The 10,228-nt window shown below is 36.9% G+C and overlaps 1 long non-coding RNA gene across 1 annotated transcript; it reads right to left on the bottom strand.

Annotated features, from left to right (window-relative positions):
* Positions 1 to 1,645: 1,645 nt before the first annotated feature.
* LOC113583204 (uncharacterized) lies at positions 1,646 to 8,920 on the bottom strand. Its single transcript, XR_004775303.2, has 4 exons — positions 8,743 to 8,920; positions 8,211 to 8,277; positions 2,188 to 2,325; positions 1,646 to 1,898 (listed from the first exon to the last, which is right to left on the bottom strand). It is a non-coding gene; the product is annotated as an uncharacterized LOC113583204 (long non-coding RNA).
* Positions 8,921 to 10,228: the final 1,308 nt, after the last annotated feature.

The raw sequence follows: 10,228 nt of genomic DNA on the forward strand, positions 1-10,228 counted from the left end.
CAGTGGTGGCTTAGTGGTTAAGGTACTCAACTTGTGATTGGAAGGTTTCCAGTTCAAGCTCCACCACTGCCAAGTTGCCACTGTTGGGCCCCTGAGCAAGACCCTTAACCCTCAATCACTCAGGATGTATTGAATCATAACTATAATTTGCTTTGGATAAAAGCATCAGCTAAATGATGATAATCAAAGTGACTGACTGTGGATGTTTAACCATGCACAATATTACCATCTTTATTTTACCAAATGAAAACATTTCTCCACCCCAACTTAGTTAAATAAGCTGGTACATCAGGGAATGGAAAAAGAATAATGTTGGGTCAGAGCATGGGGCTTTTTTTGTGGGGGAGGGGGCTATTTTACATAACTTACTGCCATCCTACTTATCATGTTACCTTACAAACATGCAGTACCAAAGGTCAACTCTTTATAAACAACACTGATAAGTCTAGTTTATCATTACCATATAAATGCATCCTTATTTATTTTAATCTGCACTTAATTTAAAAAATCTTTTAAGCATTGATCAAAAGTGATTCAGTGCTGTCTTCCACAACCTTTAATTCTGCCACCTTAATAACCAGTTTAGTGTCCATCTTATGATAAGAAATTTCATGCTTAGGTATGACTGAACCGTTCTAGAGCTACTGCTTCTCTAACAGATACATTTGTTAACCCTTTGGTGTCTGAGCAAAACATAACATTTTTTGGCAAAGCAGGCCATAGTTACAAAAAAGCTTGTGTGGATAGTAAATGGCAGAGACAATATACAAATGCCATTTTAATCAGGATAAAGTCATAAAAATTATATGAAACCTGGTATGGATATCTGAAAGTCAATATCAATCAAGCTTTAAGATTCTGTGATGGAGTGAAGGCCAAAAAACCCAAACATAAATAAAATGACATGCATGGTGATGTACACAAATTCTCAGAGGCATAGCCGGGAGCCGTCTGTGGCGCAGAGACAAACTGGGTGGTCCAGCATGTGTGCAAGGTCGCCCCCAAGGGAGGGCCTGGCTACCATGCTAAAATTACTGCCTAACCACTGCCATCCCCAACTGACAGTGTTTCCCACAGAATAAGAATGTACTTTTAGCTAATGATAGTAAGCTATAGTAGATAGAGCTGTAGTTTATTGGCAGATTTATGTGTATGTTTGGTTCAATTAGCATTTTAGAAATGTGTTAATGTTAAGCGGGTTACAGTAGAGAATGGAAGATACTTGTAAGTAATATAAAATATGATGTGTTGGACATAAATATTATTAGCGGAGGACAAAGGTTAATTTATGTTTGACCCAACTCAAATAATTTATTGGGGATGATGCATTCCTGTTGGAATTTGATAAGCTAATTAATAATTGCTTAGCTGATATAATGTGAATCTGATATCCATCATGTGAGTTGATATTCTGATGAGATCAGCCAAGGAATTAAACAGTATGCAATTTATTAGAGACTCCTCTAATGTGCCAATAGCAGCAGTCTGTTATGCAGTTCAGCAGCCTGCTATTCATAAACAAGACACCTTCAAATGCCCCAAATGACCAATAAAAACTTGTATACCTCACAAAAATTGTCTTTATTTGTACAATTTTCATAACTGGAGGGTCCCTGAAAGGGCAAATCAAGCTTTCACACGCAGAGACAAATTGAACCTTTTTTATTATTGTGATCCCCTAATTGGCAACATCTCCAAAGATGAACTTAATATTATCGATAGCATGTTTTGCATCAGAAGAGCCGTGTACTGCATTCTCCAGAATACTCAAGGCAAACTGGGCTCAGAGGGAGCTGGGACTGCATTTTTGAGCCAGTTCGGAGTCAGCAGGCCCCATTAGCTCTCTCCACTCAGCAATGGCATTCTCCTTGCTCAGAATCATCATGACAGATGGGCCTCTGTTAAAATGACATTTATTTCTTATAGTTTAAATAGAAGACTAAAGAGTTGATCATAAGCCTTTGTACCAAAACATTTAAGGAAATTATAACTCCAAAATAATAATTCATTGTCAAAAATGATTACTGAAAAAATGAAGAAAACCTAATATTTTCAATAGCATATTTAAATCTGTACCACACTCTCATGATAAAGTGTTACTTAAATACAAGTTATATCTTGTACCCCAGCACATATAATCATTGATTAGAAAAGTGGATTATAGAGTTATATGATTATAAACCTCACCACATACTGTGACATGTTGTCTACTAAGGCGCTGAAGAAGCTCTTGCCTTTGTGATATTCATAAACTTTCTCTGCCATTTCTCTTGTAAGGAGTTTCCTTCACCTGAGAGATGATGAACCCTGCCGCTTTGATCCTATCTGCAAAAAAAACCCCCCAAAAAAACATCCGTTCTGATTAGACCTACATGTCTGGTTAGTCCAGTTAGTACAGTATTTCATACATTAGACAGACTGGTCATAGGTAACAAGCTGTAACACAATGAATAAACTTTTCTGTGCATGTCTGTGAATGAAATATGAATGTATGGAATTTTATCATGATAAAGTATTGGACACAGTGTCTGACTGAAAGTGAAAACAAAAGATGAATATCAATAGACCTGAGACTTGGAATATCTACCTTTGTGTTCTACTGATGCGTCTGGTTTGATTACAGCAAGCGTTTGCTCCACTGGAAAGAAATATGCCAAATTCTGTTCTGCCTCCTCAATGTAGGTGCTCCCATGGAGCTGCTTAATCTCAACGTCATCAATGGCAAATCGAGCTCGCAGACTTCCAATGAGTAACAAAAATACTTAACATCTCGGGGGGTTTTTTGGCTAACTATATTCATGGTTATTTCCTTCTAATTTCTAACAATTTCTAGCACCACATTTTACTCAATTTGTAAAGAATATTTGAATTTATTGCCATTTTGTAAATTTGGTGGACACAAATAAATGCCTGCGAAAAGGTGTGTGACATTTAAAATGGGGTGTGACATTTAAAAAGCTTCTGGTGCAACATTAGGTTGAACACATTTTGGCTCAAAACAGAGCTTGCACTTCCACGTCCTTGGACTAGCACTTATCACTAACCCAAGCATAACACTTTATTTTCCCCACTTCAAGGAGGCACATAAAGTGCCCAGTTTCTCACGACAGGATTTTGACCACAAACATCACCAAGCCCTACCCACTCTCACAACCCAAGTATCATACCATGGAGACCTGCACAGCGTAGGTCATTCAACAGGTCTTAATTCACCTGTCCTAGCAGCTACAGGGCTTTCTTTTCCCCACCACAAACAGCTACTCGGGGCTAGTCTTCACAAACTGGATCTAAAGAGTGCCTACAATCCCAGTTAAACTGTCATACCCTTGTTTTACTTCTCTTTTACCTCATATTGCATACTGAGCGTTTCTCCTGCCTGCCTTCCTGTGTATTGACCCATGGTTCCCTTCCAGACTTTGCCTCGTCTTGTCTAACCCTCCGACACCTCCTGGACTCTGCCTCCTGACTTCAACCATGGAGCTATCAGCATGACCTAGCTAAACGCAACCACTCTGGATTTGCTGCCTGTTACTTTTAGATTCACCCCATGTTCACCTGTAGCCTGCTCTTCTCTGCATTAAACCTCTTGCAACTGGATCCTGTGTTTTAGGTTTTGTTTTCATAACAATATATCATTATGCATGGAAAATTATAGGCATAATTTAAATAATTTGACATCACAATTATGTAAATGTAAATTCTATTCTCAATTGAACAATAATGATAATATGGATTATCATAATTATTGTTATTATTAGTAATGATTATTGCATCATTATATTCGTTTCCTAAAATAATAGCAGTCCTCTGCATGGTGCAAGAAGAGGTTTCATTTTTTATTTTAAATAATCTTATCAGACCTGAGAGGTCTGCTTCAAGTCAGCTCTGTGCTTCCCAGTTAAGTGTGTCTGTTCCCTCATCTGTGAATTTTTTTTTTTTTGATGATGCAGTTCCTGCCTCACTGCCTTGATGTGTTCCTAGCTCACACTCAACTTTTAAAGGGAATACATTAATTTGAATAAGTTAATGAGTTGATCTGACTGGATATTATGGTGGAACAATAAAAACACACCTGCTGATCATGTACCCCGTCTAACCCAACTCTTCTCGTAAATGCATCACTCTGTGCCAGATTATTGCCTCTGCTGCCAGTCACGAGAACAGCAAACATTTGCCCACATGCTTTTCTATTTCTGTGCTTGCTGTGTCCACAAAAATAGAGCTTTTAGAGTCAAGGGCTTTCAATATCATTGGCCGGCTCTTTCAGTCGCTGTCCAATTTTCAACAATGCAATGCAGAAATACTACATTCATGCAAAGTATAAGTACAATATCTGCACAAATGCTTTCCTATATGCACCTTCTCTTGCATACTGATACCATTAACTCTCACCTATCACGAGACTTCTCCTTGGCCGCCTCCAGTATTTTAGGACTGAATACATTTCCCCAGTGTTGTACAGCATTTTTGCGGGTCAGTGCCAAAGCTAATACAGGACCCCCGCACGACAAAAAGACAAGACGATCTGACCATATATTTCAGTCTTTTGCACGTTCTTATATGAAGTAATCCACTGGGATTGAGACCTTGTCATGTGCTTGATGAGGCATGGAAATATTCAGTCCCTTCATGTTGCTTGTAGAAAGCTTTAGCTTGCTCCTTAGTGAGGACAGCCTCATGCTGCATAGCAACCTGGAAGCCTGAATCTAGAATTGTCTTCAGAATCTCCTCTATTCATGAGCCAATGATAAACAGATTATGTATCAAAGATTCAAATGTATGTTTTATTCAAAGTTGTATACATGTTTTATTTAAGTTGTATACATGTTATCAAATACCAACACTACAGTTTAAAAAAAAAGTGCTAAGGAGTATACAGAACCCAGAATAATTCTTAAAGGAAGGTCCACCTTTTTTCTCTTGGAGAAGATAGGGTGGAATAAGGGCCAGGGTTTTTTGAGTCTGTGTGTCAGAGTCTTGTTTTGCAGCTGGGATTTCTCCATTCAGGCTAAATGATGGGAAGAAAAAGCCAAGCTGCCTACTGGCATACTCTTTACTGTCACTGGTCATTTCAAGATTCACATCAATGGTTTCAGTGGACCCAGAGTTATTATTCAGTATGATCCAGCATCACAAATATTCTGGGGGAACAGCACAGCACAAAAGTATACTACGACAAAGATAAAGAAAATTCTAAATCTTTGGCATTTCACACCACAGACCTCTTCTGGGTTTTAATGACCTCTGCTTGAACAGGATCAACGATATCTGAGAAGGCCAGACCATCATCTTCACTTTGCCCTTTTTGCTTTGAAAGAATGAGCACATGGACAGGCCCACCTGACATCACTGCTAAGAAATGTGTCTGAAAAAATGAATCACTACATTCAGGATTTCATACTGATTAGCTCCAATTCAAACTCTAATAATTAGCGGTAATTATACTGATTAGCTCTAAGACAAATGTGAGTAGAGATTTATAGCTAACCCACGTATAGTAATGTACTTTCAGGACATTTCAGCATAAGTACTTTAAACATATTGAAGAAAACTATTTGAAACATTTGCAAATTAGGTAGAATGGAGGCCATCCTCAACAAAATTGAAGCTTTGCGGGATCACTTGGAGAAAAGAATAAAAATCATCAAAAATCAAAAGAAGCATGCAAGAATTTACCACTGCAACACTTTTTCACCAAACTTAGTGATTAATAGCTTTACATATAATTTTCGTGAGCAACTTCAGACTTTTGCAATGTATTGTATATAACGACTGCAAAATATACAATAAGTTTAAATTTGATTAACATATTATGCGGCATTTCTATGCTTACATACATCCTCAGCTTTGTCTGGATAAAAATGTTGGATCTATTCCTCACTCAGAATCTTGCTTTCTTTGGCCAGAATTGAGCACCCAGCATCTACAACCTAAAAGGCTAAGTGTAACTGAAGAACTCTGTCTTCACAAAGTGCCAAACTCATCTGCTTGTAATACAGTACTCTTAAATGTACACTTTTTTATGTTAAAGACTTCTTATTGACTACTGCCTTACTTTTTGTTTAATTTCCTCAACATTTCCTCTGACCACAGCATCTGGCTTAATTATGACCGCATAATACATCCACTGATCTAGAGCAGACCACAATAAGAAGGTTTAGGATGGCCAAATCCATGAAATAAATCACTGGCACTCATCTAGGTGAAACCACTAACAACTTAATTTCAGCAAAATCAGAAATCTCCTCGTCAGTCTGTTTGATTTGTTAGCAAAGCCAGGTCTGTACTAAATATAATCAGATGTGACTAATCTAGTTAAATCCTAATAAATGCAGTGGAGCTCTACACCTGTGATATACTATCCTATCTACAAAGGTCACAAAGCCTTATATGTAGAGACTGTGGTCAAGCTTACAAAAATGGTTTGAAGGTATGTGCTACAAATGTGCTTCTAGGCTTTTACATGCAAAGTATTTCAACTGTGTATCCTTAAGTTAGTCTAAACACAGTAAAGTATATAATCACTCAGTGTATTGTGACCACTCTGGTATCAATGGTCCCACGCATTATTTAGTGATACAGATTCTGGATACAGCCTGTGATCAAACTTGCTATATACTGTATATACTAGTGAAGTGTCTGATTGAAAGGCTAGTACATGTGTGATGGATTTTACACCCTATATTATCACAGACTACATTTACGCAAAATTAGTGCATCTTCCTGGCCTGCCATAAAGAAAAATAAAATTAAGACATTACCCACAATTGATGTCTATTTTGTCATTCTGAGAAGCTGGATCTTTATTCTGTCCCTTGAACGTCCTCTAAGAATATCTCGTTTATCTAGTGAGAATTACAGTTATGTGTAAGAGGAAAGAAACTGTGGAAAACAATAGAGAAATGTGAAAAGAATTTTGGATGCAACAGGCTACACTCAGGCATCATGTCTTTAAGATTTTGAATGCAGCCCTTCAAACGATGGGTCATACAGCTTAGAATCTTGGGTTGCTGGTTGCCAGCCTTGGACAGGGCCATTGGCAGGTTTGGTTGGGGTAGATCTCACTGTCAAACCCACACAGAGCCACACTTCAAATTCTGAACCTTATGCTCTGGCCCTAATGTAAAGGAGGCATCGAATCAACTTTGTTCCTAATGGAATCCCACAAAATGGAGAGTGCACAGAGACTGTATTGAATCAGGTCCCCAAAGCTGCTATCAGCCCAGCACCTGGTCTTTTGAAAGACCACTGTAATGGACCAATGGGTCTCACCACAATCACTAAATGTTAGCTTACTGGGTTTTAGTACATTTGAAAATAAAACCTTAGCATGATATTGTTCCCTGTTTTTTGTTCTTTTTTTCCTGGCTGGATGTTTACTCTATAAATTATGCCAGTAATGAATAGGCCACTTACTTTACAAACATAGTTTGAACCTAATTCTTGCTTTTTTTCTCTCTTCCTCCACCAACTTTATAATGGTTCTCTGAAGAAGTGGTTCCTTGACCCCTTTTATAATTGACAGTAATCTGTTCAATAGGATAACTAGTCAACCATGCCTTCTGGCGTTTATGAGGTGTGTTGAGAAAATACACTGTAGAAAAGAAAGACATCTGCAAATGCAGATGAAGTACTGAATCTGCCTCAGCCTAAAAAGTCATGTAGATAATACTGCTTAATTATAAATATGTAGAATTAACATGATTTTTCACTGATTACAAAAATGACATATTCATTAGTTCGTATGTAGTCTAAACTAAATCTAAGGAAGAATTAAAATCAAAGATTAACATCCTATTTCAGTTTGTCAGGAATCCATATAATATCTGAATCACTAGTGCTCACCACAGCAAATCTAAGTACATCTTCCCCATATTCTGTTCTTAATTTTTTTAAAGAGGATCTGCACAGCCTTGCAAGGCCCACACCACTTTTGATACACATCATTAACTGAAAAATAGATTATATTACAATTACTGCCAAAATGAGAGTGAACAACACTCTTTTTTTTTTGAAGTGACTGATTTAAGAGCAACATTTGTGTAACTAATGTGAGTAACTTAATAAAATACGTTTTGTATGTTGATATAGAACAGTACTGTTAATAAACTCTGTGTGTGTGTGTGTGTGTGTGTGTGTGTGTGTGTGTGTGTGTGTGTGTGTGTGTGTACTTGTAGCCTAAGCCCCCCCCCCCAAAAAAAAAGAGTTACCAAGAAGTCTTGAGAAGCCTGGTCTTGAGAGTGTTTCTTCCCATTGTTCATCATTTTTCGTCTGAAACTAAATAGACAAATTACAAACACATACGACTAAAGTCTGTATGAGCTAGCTAGCTAAATGACACAGGGTCGCTAGAGCAAGAGCTCAGTCGTTAAGCTACTTATGTACTTGACTTGTAATCAGAAGGTTGCTGGGTCAAGTTGCCGCTGTAGGGCCCCTGAGCAACCCTCAATTGCTCAAGTTAAACTCAGTCATAATTGTAAGTCAGATAAATATAAATAGCGTTAATTATCTTAGCTACTGTGAACATATCTGTGCTTATTCATACTGCGGTTAGCTAAGTTTGTTCATCATGTAAATTAATTCGTTAAATTATGTAATTGCCACCAAAACCTTAAAGTATTGTTTATTTAACTTTAGGTCACCACCAATTAACAATCTAAAATGTAACTTTCTATCTAGTTAGGTTAACCTAACACTGGCCACCTGACAAACCTAATTCGTACATTTTAAAACAACCTGTACCTGTATCTTTTCTCCTTCCCGACATGGTCTAATAAAAACAATAAAAACAGCTTAAAAGTAGCTTAAAAAGTAGCTTAACTAGGAGAAGGTGGACAAGCAGGCTACCTAGCTAAGTGTGTTCGCTAAAGTAGCAGGTTAGTTCATGTTAACGGCTAAACTCGGATAGCTAAGCTAGGCTAGGCTAGGATAGCTAGCGGTATATGCATATTATAGTATAAAAGCCCCCAGTATACTACAAATCCTATCAGTATATGCGTATTATAGTATAAAAGCCCCCAGTATACTACAAAACCTATCAATATATGCGTATTATAGTATAAAAGCCCCCAGTATACTATAAATCCTATCGGTATATGCGTATTATAGTATAAGAGCCCCCAGTATACTACAAATCCTATCGGCATATGCGTATTGCCCCCAGTATACTACAAAACCTATCGGTATATGCGTATTATAGTATAAGAGCCCCCAGTATACTACAAAACCTATCAGCATATGCGTATTATAGTATAAGAGCCCCCAGTATACTACAAAACCTATCAGTATATGCGTATTATAGTATAAGAGCCCCCAGTATACTACAAAACCTAGCAGTATATGCGTATTATAGTATAAGAGCCCCCAGTATACTACACAACCTAGCAGTATATGCGTATTATAGTATAAGAGCCCCCAGTATACTACACAACCTATCGGCATATGCGTATTATAGTATAAGAGCCCCCAGTATACTACACAACCTAGCAGCATATGCGTATTATAGTATAAGAGCCCCCAGTATACTACAAAACCTATTGGCATATGCGTATTATAGTATAAGAGCCCCCAGTATACTACAAAACCTATCGGTATATGCGTATTATAGTATAAGAGCCCCCAGTATACTACAAAACCTATCAGCACAACATGTTACAACATTAGTTCCACTTATGTTTTTTTCAAAGCACTGAACTTGATATCACTGTGTACAACTAAACATGTCCTGCGACTGCTTGAGATATAGGTACCAGCTTTCTCTGTTAACACTGGCAAGGTGTTGTACAGATAGGTAGTGTCTTATTCAGTAGCTGTTTCATTCAAAATATTGTTTAGTAATTTGTAATAATATGTTTTTTTGCCACTGCAAAAAGGATATCTTAAGTAAAAATATTATAAATATTAAAGTTATTATTAATATTATGAATTAAAGCACTTAATCCAATATTACTCTTATATTTTCTAACAGTATTTATTTGAGACTTTGTTGATTTTTTTTATTGAACTTTATTGATTTTATTGGTCGTTATTTTTATTTGTATTTTTTCAAATAATTTAAATAAGTTAAACACACCAGTAAGTCTTAACCCACCAGCAATACTACTACTACTACTACTAATAATAATAATAATAATACTAATAATAATTGTTATTATGATGATGATGATGATGATGATGATGATGATGATGAGAACAATTTGTTTCCTTCAAGTAGTTTTTTAAATGACAC

This window comes from Electrophorus electricus, chromosome 13 (assembly GCF_041902795.1).
Source record: "Electrophorus electricus isolate QZ-2024a chromosome 13, ASM4190279v1, whole genome shotgun sequence".
Lineage (NCBI taxonomy): Eukaryota > Metazoa > Chordata > Actinopteri > Gymnotiformes > Gymnotidae > Electrophorus > Electrophorus electricus.